This window comes from Pogoniulus pusillus, chromosome 13 (assembly GCF_015220805.1).
Source record: "Pogoniulus pusillus isolate bPogPus1 chromosome 13, bPogPus1.pri, whole genome shotgun sequence".
NCBI lineage: Eukaryota > Metazoa > Chordata > Aves > Piciformes > Lybiidae > Pogoniulus > Pogoniulus pusillus.
In genome coordinates, this window is record NC_087276.1 from 24,557,353 (window position 1) to 24,581,214 (window position 23,862).

The 23,862-nt window shown below is 54.4% G+C and overlaps 1 protein-coding gene across 1 annotated transcript in view; it reads left to right on the plus strand.

Moving 5' to 3' along the window:
• Window positions 1-1,358: 1,358 nt before the first annotated feature.
• Window positions 1,359-23,862, plus strand: part of LOC135180824 (ATP-sensitive inward rectifier potassium channel 12) — a 36,018-nt gene continuing 13,514 nt past the window's right edge. The window contains exon 1 of the mRNA XM_064153595.1: window positions 1,359-2,321. The gene's annotated coding sequence lies outside the window, so the exon portion shown is untranslated. The remainder of the gene's footprint in view (window positions 2,322-23,862) is intronic.

A 23,862-nucleotide genomic window follows, 5' to 3' on the forward strand; every position in this document is an offset into this window, starting at 1 on the left:
GGAGCAGTGCTTTGGGGTCAGGACACTGATGGTTGGCACTCATTTCCATGAGTGGTTGTGCCTGGTGTGCCCTTTGCTCTGCAAAACCTGAATTGTTGCTTTTAGCTGAGCGTGGGGGTGGGCTGGGGAGGAGGGTTAGGTGATACTGCTGTCAGAACAAGACCCAGGCACTTAAAAATGTTGGTTAAAATTACCTATGAGTGGGGTTAGTGAAATGGGGTGAGATGAGGCAGGTCACTGTGGAGAGGGGAGAGGGAGGCAGCACCGCAAGCATCACCCTGAGGTGCTCAGGAACTTTGGGGTGTTTGTGAGTGGCAAGGGGAAGAACAATGCTCCATCACTGTGCTGGGGAGAGGATGGAAGCTGGGGACAAGCAGAGTCACTCTGGGATGCTGAGTGATGTGGTTTAGCAACAGACTTGGTAGGACTAGATAATGTCTGGACTTGATGATCTTAAAGGTCTTTTCCAACCAAAATGCTTCTATGGTTCTGCCAAAGGGAAGAGGAGAGGAAGGAATCACTGGTCCCAAAGCCTTGGTGAGAGATGGAGAAGAGTAAAGAGAAGGCTGGAAAGGGGTAGGAGGTGGTGCAAAAGGAAGATGGGGCAGGTGGGGAGACAACCTTTTCATGTTCTGAGGGCTTTTTCTGTGGCTTGCTGGCTGCAGAAGAGCCCAGCTGAGCAGCGTGGAGGAGGCTGGAGAGCTCCTGAATGGGATTGTTTTTTTAACAAAGCCCGCCAATCTCCAAAAAAGGAGCAGGCAGCAGCCCTGGGATCTTGCAGGCAACTGAGTGTGGAGGAAGTCTAGCAAATATTACAGATGGTGGCTGGTTTGCATATCCCTCTGGCCGGGAGCCAACCAGGGTTGGGAGCCCACTGCAGCATCCCTCACCCACCCACTCCCCTCCACGGCAGGGAAAAGGCTTGGGAGCAGGGTTCTACTTTGAACCCCTGCAAAAGGCCTCTCTGTTGTAAGGACAAAGTGTCCTGGAGATACCCAGAGCCTCACAAATGACTTAAAATAGCACTCACCACCACGAAATAAACTTGGGCTCCAAACAGTGTTAAAGAAAAAAAAGAAAAGAAAAATCCTCTCCTGCAATAAAAAGAAGTGGCTCTGGCCCCAGCTCCTCTCTACACTCTCAGACCCTTAAACCATCCGAAAACAGAGCAAAGCCTCGGGGGATGTGGTACCCACCATCGATTTTTCATGGAAGGCTCCCAGAAAGGAGGGTGATGGACTGCGGGGCCACAACCCCCCTGGCCACAGCAGCCAGTGCAGGGGAGCTGAGCTGAATCCATCAGGAAGAGGCTGTTGCTTCGTTGTGGTTGTGGCTGTCGGAGCAAGGGCTGGGCTAGAAAAAGCAAGCGGAAGCCATCAAGGTAGAGGAGAGGAAGCAAGGAAGAAGAAGAAGGGCCGAAGGACTCAGGCGAAGCAGCCATTAGGAAAGTGCTGATGCAGAGGTTCACTTGTGACTACGGGCAGAGTTGGAGTAGTTGCTGTTCACGGACAAAGGCGGTAGGAGGGAGTGGAGCTTTGTAGAAGCCGGAGCCTGCCTCACTGGGTGTCTGTGTTTCATTCCCTGTCAAAAGGCTGGGAGCTGGGGGGGATAAAAAAACAGGGAAGCGGCGAGCTGCAGCGCTCGCTCGGGATCAGATAGCGAGAAAACCAATAGCAGCGAGAAAGGCAGGGGGAAAACGGAACAGAAAACCAACCCACATCAACCAACCAACCAACCAACCCACCCACCCTCTCCACGCTGAGGCTGGAACAGGCAGGTCCCTGCCAACTCCACAGCACGCAGCAAGCAGGGAAGAAGTCCACCCTCCCCGGGCAGGAGCGGAGTTGAGCCCGAAGGATATTTGATGACACTTTGGCGACGATGGGTCCCCCAGCATCTTCCAGAGCCCATTTGAGGGTGAAGGCTCTGAAAGCGCAGAGGGAGTTTGAAGCTAAATTCACCTGAGTCTGGATCTTTTGGTCTCTGGGATTTACCTTTTTTTTATTATTATAATTATTTTTCTCCAGGGGGTGGCAGGGGGAACCCAAACCAAGCAAAATCCCTTTGCTTTCTTTTTTTAAAAGCTCCCTCTTTTTTTTTTCTTCCCCCCTCCCCCCCTTTTTTCCCCCCTTTTTTTAAGAAGATACATTTTTTTCCCCCCCCTCTGTGTTTGGAATGGAGGGGTTGGGTCTGTGCCTAAGAAGAAGCAACCGAACGTCGGTCCTGGGAGAAAACCGAGTGGATCTGGGGTCCCCTGCCAGCTAACTCTTCAGGACCCGCAGCCCCACAGCCGGGGTGGGGGGGGCTGGATGCAGTGAGAGGTAAGTGACAGCTCCGGCGTCTGCCTGCCAGCGAGCCGCCGCGACAGCTCCTCCGCTCTTCCAGCTCCGTCTTAATCCCAAGTCAGAAGCAAAAACAGCAGTCTCATAGTGAGTCGATCACTTCCACTCAGCGCAGCCCTGATGGGCGAATAAGATGGGGAAGTTTCGCAGCAGTGAAGTTTTCCTGTGCCCGAAATGCCAGCCTGGGGTGCGGGGTGGGGGGGGGAAGGTGGTGAGAGGAATGGATTTTGCGAAGCTAACCACATTCACGGTGCCAATGCCGCCGGCCCCTCGGTGCCCAGAGAGCAAGGGTTTGCCGCTGCTCATCCGGGAGCATCGGTGGCTCGCTGAGCTCCTGCTCGCCTCTGCTCACTTCCCCGGGCCAGCTGGCTTGCTTGGCCAGAAACTTTTGCACACCAGCTGGTTTTGGCAGTGCCCATGCGGGGTGATGCCCCTGTGTGTGTGCACACATGTGGGCGCACGCGTGTGTGCGATGCGCACTCACCTGACCCTCCTGTTCCCAGCTACCTGCTTGCCTGGGGGGGGCAAGCCTGGGGCGAGCCCAGGAGCTGGGGTGGGGGGTGGCATATATATGTATGTGTGTGTGTGTGTGTGTGCTTCAAAGGCAAACTGCAAAGCGCAGGGGGAAAAAGCAAAGCAAGCCGACAACGACAGCAGCAGCATAATTGCATCACTGTAATAGTATCGGCGCTGAGGGCGAGCCAGGCTAGTAAAATCGTCCAGAAATGAGCTGTGCTAAAGTGCCTCCAGTGAGCAGCACCTGCATGCCTCCTCCGGGTGCTTGAGGCTATCTGTATTTTTAGAAGGCTCTCTTAATTATAGAGCAAAAGGGAAAATGGTGTGTATTTAGCACCATTCGTTCCCGGATAGTTTTGCAGTGGATATGAGCCCAAAATCACCAAATAAGGGTTTTTCTCCCCCCTCCTCTTCCCCACCCCCCTCCTCCCCTGCACTTGTGATTTTGAACCACCTGTTTTGCAGTGGTGTCAGCAGCTGAGGGTTGGAATTTTTCTCTCCTGTTCTTAGAAAGCACGGTGGTGAGTTTGTTTGTGTACAAAACAAGATGGGAAATGATCCTGTTGGCTTCCCACTGCCCCCTCTGCATCCCCAAACTGACTCTAGTCTGATAAAGGCTGTGAGATCTGACTGCTCCCAGCGCGGTGGTGACACTGGTAGGGACAGGGGACTCGCATACCAGTGCCGGGTCTCCTGCAGGCACCAAAGAGCCTACAACGTTTTACAGCTCACTGCAAAATAAAGACCCAACCACCCAAACCCTGCAACAACTCATTTGGCTTCTATAAAGATCCTTTCCCTCACCCACAAAACTTTCCAGGGCCTTTTGTTCCAAACAGCAGGTGAAATTCCCTTTGTGTATGCACAAAGCAGCGAAGCCACCAGAAAAGAAGGAAAACAAGAGTGAGAATAACAAAAAATCCTTGGCTGCTCTTTTCAGGCCTGGAATAAGAGTGAACATTCCCATCCATCCTGGATGGGCTTCATAAACCACCAGCCTTGCTGGGGAGGGCACCTTAAAGGCCACTTTATTTCTTGCCCCTGATCTATGGCACACTTTGAAATCCTGTGTCGCCTCTGCTTCTCTGTACCCCAAAGTGTTGTTTTACTTGGGAACTCAAGGTGGATTTTTTTCTGAGCCCTGAAATGACCCCAGGGGATTCAGCCACTTCCCCAGAGCCAGCCCAGGTAGGCTGTTGGTGCTCCCTTTGGGTGCACAGCTTGATGCCAGGGCGCGCCGTGATGCTCTGGGCATGGCCATGTCTCCCCATGGGTTCCCCCTTCTCCTTACAGAGGCTGCAGGGGCAGCTTTGCTGGTGACACGGTGGCAATCGCTTCCCGCTGCGGATAAACTTCGGAGGAGCTGTTGGAACTGCACAAGGAGCTTAAATCCAGCATCTCCTCCCTACTTGGCGACAGCTTTTGGGGTGTAAATGTGCTTGGGAGCCACAGGAGCCTCACCCAACCGCTGCGTGGGGAGCAAAGGAGTTGAGTTGGCAGTTTTGAGGATGCTGGCTCCAGAGAGAGCAGGAGCACCAGGACTCTGAGGGATTGCTGGGGGGGTGGATCTGTGCCCCGCTCCCATTGCTGCTCGGGCTCGTGGCACGCAAAGCGGGCGCCTTATGTAAGCAGTGATGGCAGCGACGTGCCCCAGCCGTGCCAGTCTGTCCTGCTCCACCACTGCCAGGCCCTTCGTAGCCTCAGCCACCTGCCTTAGCTCCTGTTTGCGGGGTTCTTTTTGGTTGTTTCATCACATAGGGGAGCAGAATCCCTTTCTGTGGCCTGGGTGGCAAATGACTCCAAGCCCAAAGGCTTCTCTGTGGTTTCTGCAGCTTATGGTTGCATCTTTCCTGGCACTGGCTCAGAGATCCCCAGCCCTGGAGAAAGGGCACCTGGGCTCAAGCCCCTTTCTAGCCTCTTCTGCACCCCTTGCTGGAGGTTAAGCTTAATTTAGGTTTGACAGTGTAGGGCGAGGGCTGGCTCTCAGGGGTGAGAAGGGAGAAATCAGCCCAGCTTGCACCAATTCCTTCTGCTGACGACTTGCTGCAGGAGCTGAGAATTGTCTTTTGAGCACAGGAACTCCAGCTGGTGAAGAACCTGTGTCCCTGTCCCAGACCATGAGACCTCATCCCTGTGGTGCCCCAGTGCTCTGCGCTTGGAGTGCCTGAAATGGAGGAAGAGAGATAAAAACTGAGCTCCCCTGCACCCCAGGCAGCAGATCACAGCAAGTGCCTCACCAGCCTGGCCCCATTCCAATTCCTAAGTTGAGGTGGGAGGGAGAAAGGTGGGAGTGGGGTAGCAGGTGGCTAGGGGAGGTCTCAGTGCTGCTTCCCACAGCTCTTGGTGACTGTGGGCCTGTCACCTTGCTGAAACATGTCCGTCTTCCACTGTTCCTGGCTCGTCCCTAGCTTGCTCCATTGTTCTAGCTCAGTTCTTCAGTCCCAGCTCGATCCTTCGGTCCTGGCTCAGTCCTGGTTCCCAGCTCGATCCTGGTTTCCAGCTCACTTCCTCGTTCCCTTGCTCGCAGGGAGGCAGGACTGCCGGTGGGCGATGATTTTGTGCAAAGCTCTCTCAGATTCCCCCGTTGGACTCTTGAAGCATCTGGTATCACTATCTCAGCGTCATTATGAATTAATTAACATTAATTCCCTGCTCTGCTATCTCCTCTTGCCGGCAGCCTTAGCCTTGCCTTGTTCCCCACCCCAACCCCCAGACTGAAATGCCCAGATCCAGATTTTGCCTAGAAAAAAGCCAAAGAGAGGCCACATATTTGGGGGGAGTATGGACTCCTCATCACTGCCCCCATCCCACATTAGGGTAGGGAATGCTGCTAGGTCTCTGCTAGTCTGTTAGCCAGGGCAGGGCTGGTCCTGGGGGGTCTTGGTGCTGCCAGTGCTGCATACCCGCTAGCCGTGCCACCAGCACAGGGCACAGGTGCTTGGTGTGTAGGTGATGTCTTCTGTGCCATCTCTCCCCTCTGCTTCTCTGCAGGGCAGCAGTGGCAGGTAGGTGATGTTGTCTCTGCCATCCCTCCCCTCTGCTTCCATGCAGGGCAGCAGTGCTGTCCCACAGGGGAAGGATCTCCCCTTCAGCTCTGGGAAACCCCAATCTTGACTCCCCAGCCTGAGCTGGAGGCACCAGGGATGCCCTCCTCAAGAATGCTGATCCAGAGATGCTAATGCCATGGTTGCTGTTCCCAGAAATGTTGATCCCAAGGAGGTTGACCCCAGGGATGCTGTCCCACTGATGCTGAACCTCCAGAGAGCTGGAGATGTGGGGGGACAGCCATAGTAGGTGGCTGCAGGCTGGGAAAGAGGCCAGGATGCTTTGCCCTGGATGTGTTCATCCTTATTCTATGAGTCACTCTGAGGGAGGCACAACTCAGGACTCACAGCCTGGCCACCCAGGTCCATCCCTGAGCTCTGGCTTGCAGTGGTAAGCCCTGGTGAAGTGGTGATTGAAGGCTGAAGAAGGATTCAGTGGGATGTGGATGCAGCACCTACCACCTCTCAGCCCTGCCCCACTCTACCACCTGCCCCACTCTACCACCTGCCCCACTCCCTGCCCCACAGCAACACAACCTTCCTGCACACCTCTGTCCCCACACTGCTCTCCCCTTACCACCACCATGTGCCCTATGGCAGTGCCACAGCAACCTCCAAGCCCACCCTGAGCCCCTCTGCAACCCTTGCAGTCTGGGCTGAGCCTATGTGTGGGGATCCCCTCAAACTCCATGAGCCCTGGGGCTGAGGTGGGATAGGGATGACAGCTCCTAGGTGGGCTAGGGGACAGCCCTGGTGTCCTACATCCCTGGAACCCAGCTCGGGCTTACGTAACGGCCATGCTGCAGTCTGCTCTGCTCAGCTGCCAGTGCCACCGGCAGAGCTGCAGCAAGGAGCCCATCTCCCTGGATATTTGCTTTTGGGGAAGAGGAGGAAGGGAGGGGGACACTTGAGAGGCAGGTGAGACTCAGGAGGTTGCTAGGACCTGGAGAAGGTGGATGGCAGGACTGGCTGGGCACCAGGGATGAGATGTTTGCCCCCAGCCTCATCTCTCTGGTTGTCTGGTGACCTTGTGAGTCAAAATCCCCCTGGAGTGCAGCACCCTGTGGAAGGAGGGGGTGGGGAGGGGGAGAGCAGGGAGAGCTCTGCCCTGGTCCTTAATGAGGTGTTGGGATAGAGACCCTGCTGGCATCCTCGGCCATCCATGTGGCCATCTCCACCCTCTTTGGATAGCAGGTGGGGAAACTGAGGCAAGGGGCTGTGACCTCCCAAGGGAGCAAGTACTAGGGTCCCTCTGGACAGAGAGAAGGAGATAGGATACTCTCAGCCTGGAGACACACTAGTCCAGCCTGAGTTCTGTACCCAGAGCCAGTGTCCCTGCTTGGAGCTGGCATGCATGTGTGGGGACATGCAGGCACTTGGTGACCCTGCTTGGGGCTGGCATGCATGTATGGGGACATGCAGGCACTTGGTGTCCCTGCTTGGGGCTGGCATGCATGTGTGGGGACATGCAGGCACTTGGTGACCCTGCTTGGTGCTGGCATGCATGTGTGGGCACATGCAGGCACTTGGTGACCCTGCTTGGTGCTGGCATGCATGTGTGGGGACATGCAGGCACTTGGTGACCCTGCTTGGTGCTGGCATGCATGTGTGGGGACATGCAGGCACTTGGTGTCCCTGCTTGGGGCTGGCATGCATGTGTGGGGACATGCAGGCACTTGGTGACCCTGCTTGGGGCTGGCATGCATGTGTGGGGACATGCAGGCACTTGGTGACCCTGCTTGGGGCTGGCATGCATGTGTGGGGACATGCAGGCACTTGGTGTCCCTGCTTGGGGCTGGCATGCATGTGTGGGGACATGCAGGCACTTGGTGACCCTGCTTGGGGCTGGCATGCATGTGTGGGGACGTGCAGGCACTTGGTGACCCTGCTTGGGGCTGGCATGCATGTGTGGGGACATGCAGGCACTTGGTGACCCTGCTTGGGGCTGGCATGCATGTGTGGGGACATGCAGGCACTTGGTCCAGGATCCTCACAGGGAGATGCATCTCTAGAGTGTGCTGCATGTGCCATGACCTGGTGGCATGGGGCAGTGGAGGACAGCAAGTTGGCCACACACCTTTCCTGCCCCCAGCTTGATTCTCCAGGGAGATACAGGAGGGGGAACTGGGTGGAGAGACCTGAGTGTCAGGTTGTGTTGATGCCGCGGTCCGGTTGAGGAGGGGCAGTGCCGTTGTGCCTGATAACTGCTGAATGCCAGGGTGCACTCAGAAGCTGTTTCAGTGCCAGGAGACAGTGGGCTTCGAGGACTAGGGGTGATGGTAGTAGCCCCAGGGCTCAGGGTGGTGCTTGCTGAGAGCCCCCATCCAGGTGAAATGTCATCACAGCTCCGTTCCGGCGCAGCTTGGCGGAGCAGCAGGAAGCACACAGGGTCCTGTCCCCGTCCTGGTGTTTACTCAGTACTGCAGGCACCCAGCAGGTCTCTGTCCTTCCCCAGGGGTGCAGGATCACCCAGTGCCACCAGCACCTGGGCTGTGCCCCTCTGTGGTGCCTCAGTGAGGGCAGAAGCACCCTCAGATGCACTTGGGAGGAGTGGGGGCGTAGATGCCACCACCAATGGGTGCTACACAGCTTTGGGATCATCTGGCAGGGCAGTATGGACACTTCTGCAGTGCTACAGGAAAACCCAGTGTGAAAAATGTGTCACCCACCAGTAAGTGCCAGAGATCCCCACAGGGTCCAAGTGCCCAAGACCTTCACCCTCTCTCTCCCCTTTTACCTCATGTTCCCAGGCTCATCTTGTGCTTCTCTGCAGGACTGACCTCAGCTGAACCCCAGAACCCTGCTGGGTCTGCTGCCCTCCCCAGGCACCCTAGCTAGCCCTGGCACCTGCCGTGCATGGCACAGAGACCCTGCACCCTGAAGCTAGGGGGAAATGAGGACAGCAGTGAGCTCATCCCTCCTGCCTGGGCTGGGAGAATTATTGCATTGTGCTCGCTGCAAGAGGCTCAAAGGCCTTTGGTTCCCTTTTAGGACAGGGCTGGAAAGGAGTCACTGACACAAATGCAGGGAAAATAAGCCTTTGGTAGGGGCTACTTTCTTCATGGATTTGGAGGGAGGCAAATGTGCATCTCCCACCTTGAGGAGCCCTTTGGTGACTCCACAGTGTTCAGGCTGCAGGGAAGTTTACCCAGTGCCAGATCAGGCTCTTCCCTTCTGAAATGCCAAATCCAGCCCTGCCAGGCGATTCAGAGCTTTGGGAAAGAGGGGTAGGGTGCTGCTCTGGATCCTGCTGCCTTTTGGCACTCCTAAAGGGCCAGGACACCCGACACTGTGGGATCCTGCTCTCCAGCCTTGGATTCCCTCAGGACTCGATCCGGCAGCCTCATCTGGGCTGAGAACGCCCTCCAACTCATTACACAGAGGGGCCAGCTAATCTCCATCTGACAGCGAGTCATCCTTCCTACCGCGCTGAGAGCTCTAATGACAATGTGCTTAGAGGGGCTGATGAATTAAGTGCATCTTATAAATACATCAGATATTAAAATTCCCGTGTAATTACAGTGCAATGGATTATGTGTGGTGCTGAAGGGGAAGCGATTCAGTGAAGCCGAGGAATTACAGTCGCAGAGGAGAGGCAGCAAAGCGTAATCACAAACAGCTCCGCTCTGCCCTGCCCTGCCCTGCCCTGCTCGGCTGGGGGTGTGAAGAGAGCATTTGGGTTGGGATTGCAGCAGGAGCGATGCTGAGCAGCACCCGGGCTCTGCTGGCACACAGGGCTTGGCCCAGCTGCTGCCAGGGTTCAGGAAAGTGCATAGGACCTGAAGGGTTTTGTGGTGGGGACAGGGAGAGTTTTGCTCTGCTTCATCTCTTCTCTTCCAGGGGAGGAAAGCAGCCTGCTCCCGTGGGCTAGCTCTGGCTGATGGCTCTGAGTACTTGGTCCATTGCTTGCCCCAGCACTACTCCTGTGTGCTCAGTTACAAGACAGCAGTCAGTGCTTGAGATTCCCTTCCCTTCCCTTCCCTTCCCTTCCCTTCCCTTCCCTTCCCTTCCCTTCCCTTCCCTTCCCTTCCCTTCCCTTCCCTTCCCTTCCCTTCCCTTCCCTTCCCTTCCCTTCCCTTCCCTTCCCTTCCCTTCCCTTCCCTTCCCTTCCCTTCCCTTCCCTTCCCTTCCCTTCCCTTCCCTTCCCTTCCCTTCCCTTCCCTTCCCTTCCCTTCCCTTCCCTTCCCTTCCCTTCCCTTCCCTTCCCTTCCCTTCCCTTCCCTTCCCTTCCCTTCCCTTCCCTTCCCTTCCCTTCCCTTCCCTTCCCTTCCCTTCCCTTCCCTTCCTTTTTCTTTCCCATTTTTTCCTCTTTTCCTTTCTCTTTTTCCACTGCCCCCCTGCCCAGTGCCAGTGCTCTCAGGCAGCTGCAGGTGTGTGATGTTTGGGCAGAGACTGCCAGGCTGCCCTACCCCCCCAGTGTCACAGAGCAGGTGAGCAGGCCACTTGCATCCTCAGCCCTCCATGCTATCCAGTGCTGGTGACAGAGTGGGGCAGGGGCATCCCTGGTGCTTGCAACCCACTCTCCTGGAGGGGCAAGAGGTCTTGAGGGCAGAACAGACATCCCCAGCACAATTAGGTTGTGGAACTGTTGGTGCAAAGGTTCGTCTCTAATGAGCTGGTGCTGATTTTCCCAGTAATTAGAAGGGAGCATTGCCACCATCAGACGATTAATTAGTGTTGTCCCAGGCTCTAATAAGAGCACGGAGAAAGTGGGGCATGGGTGCTGTGCCATGGCACAGGTGCAGGCACGGAGCAGGGCTGCAGCAGGGCACCCGCACATGGGCACCAGCTGAAACCCTGTGAGCACCACTGCCCTGTCTCACCACCACCCACAGCACCTCCTTCTTCTCCTTCCCAGCATGGGACCACTGTGTCCCCATCGTGTCCCTGGCCACAGCCTGACCTGCTCCGGGCATCGGAGCCTCGTGACACCTGCCTCTGCTTTCGCAATGGCACTCGCTTGCTAATTAGCAAAATCTGGCAATCTCCCAGTCATTAATTATTATTAATTATTTGTTATGCAAATAAAGTTGAAGAGCACAGCGCTGGAGGCAGCGCAAACACAAACAGTCCCAGCTCCAGGCAGTTTATGGAACGGTGGGTGAGTGGACATCGCAGCGCCCCCAGGGCCACAGGGCGTCCACACGCTGTCCTCTGCACAGGGGCCACGGCACATTGTTGTCCCCTGCCATCTGGGGACACGTTGATGGTGTCAGTGGTGATGGGCACAGCAGAACTGGTGCTGGAGGGGAGGCTGCAGAGGTGCAAGGATATGGGATGCAGCAGGGAAAATGGTGCTTTTAGGGTCCCAGAGGATGAAGTTGATGAGGGGACCTGAGGGCAAAGGGGAGCTATGTTGGTGATGGGTGGCCAAGACGGGTGCTGCTGGTGGAGGCAGGAAATGTGATCACCGGGGTGGATTTTGTGGGTTCAGAGTGGGTCCTGTCCCACCACTTTCCCTGCAATCTGTCCCCGAAGTTGGTGTCTGAGGACAAACCAGGATGTTTCACTAGATGATGCCATTGGAATGGGGTCAGGGCCCAACTGTGCATTCCCTCTCTTGTCCTGCTGCCTGGCCACCCATGGCCCCAAAGCACTGTTTTGGTGCTCTCCACTCTCCTTTTCCCCTCCTCTCAGGGCTCTCTGCCCCACCTAGGACTCCCTTTCCATTATATGCCTCTGATCTTGCCAGCGAACCTAAAAGCAACCACCCATCCCGTCCCTGTGTCATGAAACCATACCATGGTGGCACTGTGCTGCAGGGACCCAACCCCTACCTGAGCCATTGAAAGGGAAACAGGAAAAAGTGGAAATTAAAGAAAGGAAAGGATTATTGAGGATGCTGCCTCAAACACAACACATTTGTTTCAGGAGAGCTGATGCCACACAGTTGCTAATGCTGTTCCTCAGAGGCCTTGGGAAGCAGCAGGGGGTTGGTGATGCTCAGGCACGTTTTTGGTGTGTGTGTGTGTTAGAGCTGTACCTGGTTTCTGCACAGCTGGAGATGTCCCCAGGCACCTGGTAACTGTCCCCATCTGGACTCTGCAGCCATAGGTGTAAAGTGGTGACCCGGTGGAGCAGAGATTCAGAGTGAGGAATGTGTTTTCACCAAGTGATGCCTCTGCTGGGTGCTACAGCAAGGCCATGCTCTGGATCACTGAACTGTGTGGTGGGAGAGCTGCTTGTTCCTTCTGCTTAGGAGATCATCCTATAGCAGTTATACAGTGCACCCTGAATAGGCTGGATACAGGAGAACCTGCATGCTTGAAACCATCCTCTCCTGCTGCGCACCAGGCACCATGGAGTCATAAAGGGATCATAAAATCATCAAATGGTTTGGGTTGGAAGGGACCTTTAATGGTCAACTAGTGCAAACAACTGCAGCCAGCAGGGACACCTTCAACTGCAGCAGGTTGCTCAGAACCCCAAGTAACCTGACTTGGGATGTTTCCAGGGATGAGGCACCTGCTACCTCTCTGGACAACCATGCAGGTTGTCTGTACACCCCTCCCCAGCCACCACTGTTATTTGCTTTTGCACTTACTAGACACCCCCTCCCTAGTAAGCCTTATTCAGAGGAACCTGTATTTCCTCTCTCCCAAGGTACCTTCCCTTTAGGGCAACATTTCTTTAGAGGGAATTCAGAGCATGGATGAGAGAACAGAAAGGCTCTGCTCAAGCTGTGGTCAGAGTCAAGCTCCCGCAAAACTCTCCCATTATTCCCTTTCCTGACATCCATGGGAAACTCAGCCTCTTTTCTTCCTTCCCCGTTGCAGGAATCAATTCTAGTTGCTGCCAGGGTTATCTCCATCCTCCAGCTTGCTGCATGCTCTGCTAGTTCACCACCTCCCCGAGAGCCAGGGCTCGACCCTGGCTGGGCAGCTCACGGTTCCGCGGAGGAGGAGCCGGCTTCATTTTCCCACTGCCAATAAGAAGTTTGGAGCTAAAATCTGGGGAAATCTGGGGGACTCATGCAGGTTCCCCACCTGCCGCTGCAGCTGCCTGGGCACTTGCGTGTGCCCGTGGCCCCATCCTGAGCCCAGCCCGGGCCGGTGGCTGCAGGGGGGGCTGGAGCCAGATGCCTGCTTCTAATAAAGCTCAGCTCCCGCCGTGAGCTGCGCTCAGCCTCGCCCGCTCCAGATGATAACTGCGGGGATGCTGCTGCTGGACAGACCTGGTGGTGCATGTGAAAAGCGGCTGAAGGTGAAAGAAGCAGGCTCCAGCTTTGCGTCTGAGCATCGCTGAAATAAGGAAGCTCTAAGGAGCCCAAAACTCCCCTGCCCGAGGCCTGGTCCCCCTGGGGGGTGCGGAGTCCGGTGGCAGCAGGCAGAGGGCCGGGATGCTTCGTGGAGCACAGCAGGAAGGAAGCGCTCGGTGAGGACACAGCCAGCACTGCCTGCTCGTCCTTACATATGTGCTATTTTCAGCTTGACGGGGAGCAGGCCAAGTTCTCCAACAGATTGAGTTTGGAGCTGAAATCCTCCTCTCCTCCTCCCCCCTGCCCAGCACCCACTGCCTGCGGGCACGGGGAGTCCAAGTGTGCCCAGGACACCTTGCTGTACCCTCAGCAGCCTGTATTCCCACTGGGAAGACACTTTCTCAGTGCTGCCACTGCGCAGACCCTCCCCTCTCAGCAAGACCACAGGATCTGGCCCTGCTCATGGGGCAATGGCTCCAGCTTCTCCCTTTCCCACTTCAGACTGGTCCAGACACTGGCAGCAGCGTCTTCCCAAGCCCATCCCCACTCCGTCATGGCCCTTCAGCATCTCCTGCCTTTGGCTTCACATGCTCGTGCACATCCCACCTCCTCTCCTTGCCTTTTTTCCCTAAGGAGGAACATTCTTCCTTCCTCCTCTCCACAAGTCCCCTCTCCTGCCACCTCTCCTCTCCCTCATCACTGCGACCCCTCCAGAAGTGCAGCTGCTTTTGCAGCCATGTCCTCACCCTGCTTGAAATGCAAGGAAGAAATCCATGTGCAACTTACTGTCTCGGCACCCTGTAATCATTTTGTCAGCCAAAAAGCACTTTTGTCAAACCCCCACAGGCAAACCAGGAGGGGATGGATTGGGGAGAGGCACCTGACACCATTCCATGCTTCTCTTCCCTCGGTTAGTTCATCCTGGCTCTTGCTTTATGGGTGGGACAAGTGCTGTGTTTGCTTCTCTCTCCGTCTTCGGTGTGTCCAGAGCCAGAGAAAGGAATAAGGAGCACGCTGCAGGAGAGCAGTGATGCTGGAAAACAGGCAGTGCCGGCGGCTGTGTTTGCTCAACAAAGTGCAATTATGCAATGGGAGGAGAAAGTGGTTTTGTTGCAGAGGGATTTCCATCAGGGACTAATGGAGCTCCAGGCTTGGTCACCTGGGATGGCCCCGAGAGAAGCCCAGACCCCTTTATGGATCCTCAGGGGACATGAAATGATTCATTCAGTCCCATGTGTGAGCTGCTCACAGGCATTAACCAGCAGGAGGTTAATGCCATCAGTTTGTTCTGTCTTTAATGTGTATGATCCAAGTGGCAGTGGCTGCCCTGCCCAAACCTGGAAGCTGTTTGTTCTCCATGGCTGGTTCTCAACCAAGAGGTTGTTGCCCTCCATGCTGGCTCTCCATCTCAGCACAGGGTGGTCACTTTCTCAGACCCTTCAGCAGCCCTGATGAGTGTCTAAAGGCTGGATGAGGCACTTAGTGCCATGGTCTAGTTGACTGGATAGGGCTGAGTGATAGGTTGAACTGGATGATCTTGGAGGTCTCTTCCAACCTGGTTGATTCTGTGATTCTGTGATTCTATGATTCTATGATTCTGGGGTCATGGCAGTGAGAGACCTCAGGCCTCATCCTCCAAGAAAAGGGTCAAGGATCTCTCTCAGAGATGTTTACGTGGACTTGAGGGCAGACTTTGCTTCACCCCAGTGTGGGTTTCCCAGGGAAAGGCTTTTACTCCAGCTATGGACACTTCTGATTTTGGCACCCACAAATGGAGACCGTGAGCTCCCCCCTTCCTTAATATTCTTTTGGCTGGTGTTGCTGAAGCACTGAGCTGAGCTGCCTCTGCCAGCCTGTGTCACGAGAGCACCATGGGGAGTTTGCACAGAGCAGAGCTGCTCTCCCTAACCTTTCCACTAATGAGGCAGTATGGCCCCACGGTCCTGTCCTACTCATGTCTTCCCAGTGCCCTTAGAAGAAGATGAAATGGCCTCAAATTGTTCCAGGGGAGGTTTAGGTTGGGTGTTAGGAACCATTTCTTTACTGCAAGAGTGGTGAGGCACTGGAACAGGCTGCCCAGGAAGGTGGTGGAGTCACCATCCCTGGAGATGCTTATAAAGCAGGTAGACATGGCACTTTGGGACATGGTTTAATGGCCACGATGATTGGACCTCATAGTGATCAGATGTTGTGCTGAGGGATTTGGTTTAGTCAAGGACTTGTCAGTGTGAAACTAATGACTGGACTTGATGATCTTGAAGATCTTTTCCAATCTAAGAAATTCTGTGATTCTGTGACTCAATGATCTTGGAGATCTTTTCCTATCAGAATGATTCAATGATTCTATAGCTCTATGGTTCTACCTTTTGGGCTACAAAGAGAGGCTGGGAATGAGGTGCTGAGTGGAAATCTTGTGTCCAGGTTGGTACCATTGGTTGGAAACCCAACGAGCCATAAAGCAAAGTACTCACACAGAATCACAGAACTTTACAGGTTGGAAGGGACCTCCAGAGATCATCAGGGCAAATCTCCCTGCCAAGGCAGGATCCCCTAGGGTAGTTCATACAGGAATGCATCCAGGCAGGTTTTGAAAGTCTCCAGAGAAGGAGACTGCACAACTTCTCTCTTGGCCCCTCAATTCAAGAGAGATGTTGAGGTGCTGGAATGTGTCCAGAGAAGGGCAACAAAGCTGGTGAGGGGCCTGGAACACAACCCCTATGAGGAGAGGCTGAGGGAGCTGGGGGTGTGCAGCCTGCAGAAGAGGAGGCTCAGGGCAGACCTCATTGCTCTCTACAACTACCTGAAGGGACATTGTAGCCAGGTGGGGGGTGGCCTCTTCTGCCAGGCAACCAGCAACAGAACACGAGGACACAGTCTTGAGTTGTGCCAGGGAAAGTCTAGGCTGGATGTTAGGAGGAAGTTGTTGTCAGAGAGAGTGATTGGCATTGGAATGGGCTGCCCACGGAGGTGGTGGAGGCACCGTCCCTGGAGGTGTTCAAGCAAAGCCTGGATGAGGCACTTAGTGCCATGGTCTAGTTGACTGGCTAGGGCTGGGGGATAGGTTGGACTGGATGATCTTGGAGGTCTCTTCCAACCTGGTTGATTCTATGATTCTATGATTCTCCGGGCAGCAGGCTAATTCTGCACGAAGCCTTTGTAAGTCTCAAATACAGAAAACCACCCCAAACCCCACTTGTGAATGCTGCACATCTAATTAAGGCACGGGGAAGGACTCATCCATCCTGAGGTGTCTGATTGTGTCCTTACCCACACACATGAAATAAGGGCCATCAAGCACCAGCAGCTGCCGTCGCAGCAAGGTGCTGCTGGCCAGAGACAGGTCTTTAAATCATCCCCGAGCACTGGGAACATCACAGACAGCTCTGGAGCGGAGAATGGAAAGGCAAAATGTTGTTCCTGGAGCTTTTGCCCTGAATCATTTGCTTAGCTTTAATAATAAGTTATGCACAAGGAAAAGTGAAGTGGCTTGGCTGATTTTCTGGGGAAAACTACTTGTGCGACGCTGTGGAGCAGTCTCCAAAGCCTGACTCTTCCAGCAGCTTTTGGAGGCAGGGACTTCACTCCGGGAGAGATGGAGTGAAGAAAAGACATGGAAAAGAAATCCTCTTGGATGCATTTCGGTGCAGGATCCAGGTGTGGGAGCTGGGACTGGAGCTTTTCATTCGTTTTTCTGGAGGCAGAGGGGAAAAGCCACTGTGGGGATGATCCTGAGCCGTCTCCTCTCCGCTGGCCCCATCGCTGATCAGCCCCACGGGCTGATCCCTGCCGGGCATCAGCAGAGCAAACTCTGGGCAGTTTTCCCTGCCGCCTTCTAGGCTGGTTTGACTAAGTGTAGCTTGTTTAAGATGAATCACTCCCAGCGCCGCCGGTTGTGACCTGCTGCCCCCCGTGCTTGCTGAGCCTCTGCAGTTCCCCTTTTATTGGTAAAACCGAGAAGTTGCTTTTTCTGCCTTTCGCGCCGGGATGGCAGATTGCAGATAATGATCGCCTTAAACACAGGCTATTTCACAGCTTGCTGCTGCTCTCGGGGATGGGAGCGCTGGGTCTTCAGTGCTGCTGACACCAGGAGCCAGGAGAGTGCTGTGCTGCTATGGTCCAACAGGCACCTTAAGTTAACTCTTCTTAATTTAACTCTCCTGAATCTAACTCTCCTTAACTTAACTCTCCCTAATTTAACTCTCCCTAATTTAACTCTCCCCTTTCTCATCTTCATCTTTCATAATAAAGCAGAGTGGGTGAGGTCTTGCCACAATCTGTGTGATAAACCTGAAAGGAGGTTGTAGCCAGGTGGGGGTTGGTCTCTTCTCCCAGGCAACCAGCAATAGAACAAGGGGACACAGCCTCAAGCTGTGCCGGGGGAGGTCTAGGTTGGATGTTAGGAGGAAGTTGTTGCCAGAGTGATTGGCATTGGAATGGGCTGCCCAGGGAGGTGGTGGAGTTGCTGTGCCAGGAGGTGTTCAAGCAAAGCCTGGATGAGGCACTTAGTGCCATGGTCTAGTTGGCTGGATAGGGCTGGGTGCTAGGTTGGGCTGGATGATTTTGGAGCTCTCTTCCAACCTGGTTGATTCCATGATACATACTGCACATTGGGCCTGGGTTAGTTCTATGGGCTGCTCATAGAAGGGTGTTGGCCAGGCTGGATCCTGCTCCGCTGAGCTGTGATGGAGTTTGCTTTCCTTGGTACCTGATCCTGTGGGGTCACACAGAGCATGAGGAGCTGTTTGCACAGAGCGCCAGTAACTGAACCCATCTCTCTGGATTTATTGGGTTTTGGTTGCTGCTTTTTCTCCTGTTCTCTTTTCCATGGGGTTATTTATAGCTGAGCCAACCCTGCTCCCTGTCCTCCTCTCCCTCCTACCTCCCCACTGCTGCCTTGAGGAGGCAGGTAGCTTATTCCCAGCGAAGGATGCTGTCAGGGCTTTGCCCAAGGGCACAGGTATAAAACTTCCTGCAGGAATAATTTGCTGCAGAAATTATGCTGAACTAGCCAGATCAGGTGGTTTCAGAGCAGCAGCTCAGTGTGTACTGAGGTGATCCCCTCCACTTTCTTCCAGCTCCATCCTGCAACCCAAAAATGTTTTGCAAGAAAATCTAAATGGTTGGACTGGGACCTGGTTTTGGCATTTCTGGCAATAGCAAAGTATCATTTTTTTTTCTCCCTTGCTTCCTCCCTGGAGGTGTTCAAGGCCAGGTTGGATGAGGCCTTGAGCGACCTGTTCTAGTGGGAGGTGTCCCTGCCTATGGTGGGGGGGTTGGAACTGGGTAATCTTTGAGGTCCCTTCCAACCTAAACCATTCTATGATTCTATATTCTTCCCTACATGACTCCTACAAGAGCCCTCAGGAGCTTTCTGATGTCAGGTCACATTCCCTGAGACCATAGTGGGTCCAACTGTGGGATGCAAGAAGGCAAGAAGATCTCCAGGAGCCTGAAGAGCAATTCTGCATTTGCCTGTCTGCTGGTAGCACCCAGCAACCTTTCCTCCAGATTGAAAACATGCTTTTAGGGTAAAAAAAAAAAAAAAAAAAAAGAAGAAGAAAAAAAAAACTATTAAAAAACCACAACAAACTAAGTCAGTAGCTGTGATGCCATCTGTGCCTGCAGCATTGCACAGCGGGGACAAGCCACCCAAGCCAGCTGCCGTGCATGGTCCCCTTGAGCACCTATGATGGGGAGCTGAAAGGGGTGGTAGAAGCCTTCCTCCCCCTCGGAATGTCCTGTTTCTCTCGGGAACACAATATCTCCTTGGCATCTCTCTTTTTGGAGCTTTGATTTCTTTTCCAACTGTGTCTTTCTGGCCTCAGCAGCATGTCTTGGATATTTTTCCTCCCCACGGTCTCCCTCCCTTTAATCCCAAGGGGAAAGCTGGTTGGAAACCTCTCTGGCTACCCTGGCCAGAGAGGATGGAGGGCCAGAGGCAGTGGGCTGGGAGGAAAACGAATGATTCCTCAATGGGGCTTCAATAAGTGATGGGCTGATGGGCTTGGAGTCTCAGGGGGGCAATTTTCCTGGCAGCATCCAAGTTGTGTCACCTCTCTGCTTGGCTCTGTGACGACAGTGTTGATTTGAATTCTTCCAACTTAAGACTGATTTAAATGATGGTGAAGTTGGGGGGTGGCGTGTGGGAGTAGAGCACTGAGCGCTATTCTTTTTCGGCTGTCATATGCCTCCATAAAGACTTCTGCCTTGGGGATTTGCATAGATCCGTGGTCCAGATTGTGCTACAGAACCCACCGGTGGTCTGCAAAGCTATGGCAACAGCTCCTGAATCAGACAAAGCTGGAAAGTTTAGGAGTGTTTGCAAGTCTTTGCGCCATGGATCTTCCTTTTTGATCTGGGGGTTGCAGTCAGGGCTTGGAGGGCAGCCAGGAGCATCTTCTCCGCTCCTAATCCATGGCTATCCTATCTTCAGCAGTCTTATATGCTGGGCCATGTCCAGCTGCCACCCTCTTCCTTTCCTCTCCTCTCCTCTCCTCTCCTCTCCTCTCCTCTCCTCTCCTCTCCTCTCCTCTCCTCTCCTCTCCTCTCCTCTCCTCTCCTCTCCTCTCCTCTCCTCTCCTCTCCTCTCCTCTCCTCTCCTCTCCTCCTCTGCCCTCTTTTCTTCCTTTCCTTTCCTTTCCTTTCCTTTCCTTTCCTTTCCTTTCCTTTCCTTTCCTTTCCTTTCCTTTCCTTTCCTTTCCTTTCCTTTCCTTTCCTTTCCTTTCCTTTCCTTTCCTTTCCTTTCCTTTCCTTTCCTTTCCTTTCCTTTCCTTTCCTTTCCTTTCCTTTCCTTTCCTTTCCTTTCCTTTCCTTTCCTTTCCTTTCCTTTCCTTTCCTTTCCTTTCCTTTCCTTTCCTTTCCTTTCCTTTCCTTTCCTTTCCTCTTCTTTTCTTTCCTTTTCTCTTCTTTTCTCTTCTTTTCTTTTCTCTTCTTTTCTTTTCTTTTCTTTTCTTTTCTTTTCTTTTCTTTTCTTTTCTTTTCTTTTCTTTTCTTTTCTTTTCTTTTCTTTTCTTTTCTTTTCTTTTCTTTTCTTTTCTTTTCTTTTCTTTTCTTTTCTTTTCTTTTCTTTTCTTTTCTTTTCTTTTCTCTTCTTTTCTTTTCTTTTCTCTTCTTTTCTCTTCTTTTCTTCTCCTTCTTCTGTTCTATTATTTTCCCTATCCTATCCCTATCCTCCCCTCCACTGGTGCATGCCACTTTGCCGAGTGCTCCCAGCGTCGTGCTGGTGCCGGCTTTAATTTGATGGAGAGGTAGTGAGGTCGGGGCCGGGGCGGGGGGGGACGACACCACCCTTGTTCTAGCTGCTTTTGTGACAAATAGGTGTTTGGGTAATGACCTCATGGGGAGGGAGGCTGCAGAGCGAGTCGGTCTCCTGCCAGCGAAACCGTAGGAGGCGAAGGAGAGGGATGGTGCAAATGTCCCGGGCACAGGGAAAGCTTAATTTGGTGGTTGTAATCACTGAGGACATGCACATCTGTAGGCAAGCAGGCTCCCCTGCTCGCACTGCTCCCAGAAGGGCTTGTTTGTTTAATTTTATCTCGCAGAGAAAATTATAAAAAGAAAAAAAAGCCAAAACAACAACAACAACAACAAAACCAAACCAGCAGCCTGTGGTTTTGCTCAGCCGCAGCACAAAACCGGAGCCTGCAGAGCGCCGGGGACCGAAGCCCTCGCCTGAGCCCAGGTATTTCCTTCGGGTAGAGGGGCAGCGAAGGGGCCATGCGGCAGCCAACGACCCTGGTGCTCTGCCAGGATCCCACTGCCCGCCTGTGTGGGGCCGGTAGGATGGAGCTGGCTGTGGGAGTCCCCAGAGGTGGAGAAATCTGGACATCACACTCACTGATCTGCTCCCTCTCCTTCCACCTCCTGCTGCTCAAACCCCCGTGCCTAGAGCAACTGGATCCATCCAAGAGGGAGATCTTTGCCTGCTGGGAGGCTGGAGGGGGTCTCACCAAGGAGCCCACCACAGCAGCTCAGTCTGCCCAGGTGCCAGCAGCGTACTTTGAGACCGAGCACAATGGGAACATTTGAATTCTGGGCGGGGGGGGAATTGAGATTTTTTTTTGGGGGGTGTGGTCCTTTGCAAGGTGTCAGATTAAACTCTCCCATGGTCACGGCTGGTCAGGGCTGGTGCTGCTGGATAAGGTGGGAGCACTTGTGCTCTGGTTTCAGCTCGTTTTCCTTGCTGTCATTAGTTTGCATTTCCAGGGGATCCTGGGCTCGGCATCAGGCGCTGACATCCTTTAATTTAGCAAATGTGAAAATGGGACCTTTTCCAAACGGAGCGATTAGAAGCATCCCGGCGGTGCTGGGTGCCGGTCGGACTGTCACCCGCAACTGTCAGCAGCCCCTTTCCCCCCTCCACCGGCGTGACTGTGGCTGAGACCTCCCACACTCGTCACACGGGTGTGACAGCCCTGTCATCACCAGCCTTGCTGAGCGCTGCCAGGACCTGCCGATGCTCCTGGCTGGCAAAGAGCAACAGGAGGGGCTGGGATGCAAGAAGGGAGCTTGTAGGGGGAGGGATGGAGCCGTGCCCCCTTGCTGCCCCCCGCAGCAGCCGTTGCAGTCCCGCCCCAGCCGTGACGGCCCTTCTCCGCCTCTGGGTTTGCGTACGGTGGCAGTGTCTGCCTTAAGCCGCTTAATGAGGGTTAAGAGGCTAACGGGAGAATTACCAGCAATTATTTCCAGAGCCCTGCAGGTGTCCCTGAAAGCAGCAGGGGCCCAGTGTCCACCTAGGAGCATCCTGCTGGCACCATCCCCAGCCAGCCTGGGGTGCCCTGAGGTTGTCAGTGCTCAGCCAGCTGGCGGAATCAAATCGGTGGCCGTTTTCAGGATGGTTTTCCACCCTGTTACAATGACCCATGCTATGGTTTTGGTAGGAGAGTGAGTGTGTGGGGTGGAATCCCTACGGATATCCTCCCCCCAGCCCTTCCAACCCTGGTCCTTCTCAATCTGCCTCCAGAGCAGCTCTGCAGCATCCCTGGGCGGTCGCCTGGAGACGGCCTCGGCAGGTTGCCACAGCGACGGAGCCTTCCCTCAGCATCCTTCCAAGTCTGCTGCCTCGGCCAAAGTTGGACAAGAGAGAAAAATAGCCTGGGGAGGGGACACTACAACCACCCCCATCCTGGGCAGCAAGTGCAAGGCCGAGGAACCCAAGATATGACTGGTGGAGCCAGAGACAGTTGTGAGGTGTTGGAAGAGGTTTTGAAAGCTCCCTGTAGGTGTAATGGGGTAAACAGTGAAGGCAGTGGGACTGGTGGAGGACAGGGGGCACCTGCAGTTGCTGTGAGGCATTCAGAGCTTTGTGGAGGCAGGTGCTGGTGCAGCATCTCCACAGGAGCACCAGTTAGTAGTCACCATGGCAATGTCAGCCATGCTCGGGCTGTCATCTGCTCTGACATCCAGCGCGTGCTGGAATGGGCTGGACGGGTGTGAGCACATCCCAGGAGGGGATCAGCCACTCAGAGCCCCCCCAAAATCCTGATCTCCCCCCACAGGTTAGGGGCACTGGCCACAACACCTCCGGAGTCCCTCAGGAATAGGGTCCTAGGGGCTCACAGTGGTGGCACAGGTTGGTGCCTGGCTCTAGGGACCTGCTGTGGTAAGGAAGAGGAGGGTGAAGCCCTTTGGGGTGACTCCAGCTGCAGTGTCCCCCACCAACCCTGCCATGGACAGCTTGCCCCCCCTCCCCAAGCCTATAATTACAGATGATGTCCATGGAGAGGTTACGTAACTTCGGCGTTTGGAAAATTCTTTCTGCTCCCTTATCGGCTTTATAAATACCTCCAGCTGGGGCCAGCCAGGCTGGGGGGAAGGTGGTGACATGGGCTGCAGCCGGTCCCCACGCTCCCAGCCAGCCACCCTGCCTTGGTTTCCCTCTCTCTATGGATAAAACCCTTCCTGCTGTGCTGAGGGGAGGGCTCCTTGCTGCCAAGGTGGGCACAAGTGTTTGCCATTGCCAACAGAAAAGGAAGGAGATTTTCCTTCCTCCCTTGGGAGAGACTTGGAGGTGCTTTTAGGAGTTGTGCCCATCACGAAAGGGAAGGTTCAATATGCTGAGGCCCTGGCAGCAGCCATCGACCACTTGGTCTGAATTTTGTGTCACATCCCCCAGGTTTGAACTCATTGTAGCCTTCTGCCTGCTCTGAATTTGGAGTCGTATCCCCCAGGTTTGAATTTATGGCATCCTTCTGCCTGGTCCTTCATGTCCTAAAAATCCCCAGGTTGGGGCCATGCAGTGCTTTAGCTGCTGTGTTGGCTCTGCTGGGTGCTGGTGGTGGGGGCTCACCCTGTTCCCTCTGCTCCATGCAGCACCATCACCTGCTCCCTCCTCCACACAGCATCACCATAGCCTCGTAGAACCCCTCACCATCAGCATGGCCAGGGCAGGGGACAATGGGATAATTACTGAGTCCTAAGCATCATCAGTGACCGCTGCAGGAGGTGTGGGGCTGGGGAGAGGGACTGTAATAGGGCCCCCCTACTCACGTGTGCTTGCATTTGTGCCACTCGCAAAGTTCTGTCCCCGAGGGGCTGTTGGAGGGCAGCTGGGGCCGTGTCGATAGCAGTGTGCCCGGCAAGCACAGCCAAGGGCGGCCCGGACGACGTTGTGTAACTCTCCGTGTGGCTCTTCACCAGGGGCATGTCACTGTGTCCCTCTCCCTGGTGCCACCAGACCTGACTGCTGGTCTCAGCTGCAGGGCACCTTTGCTTCATTGCCACCACAACAACCCAACTATGCCAGGATGCTGCATGATGCCCA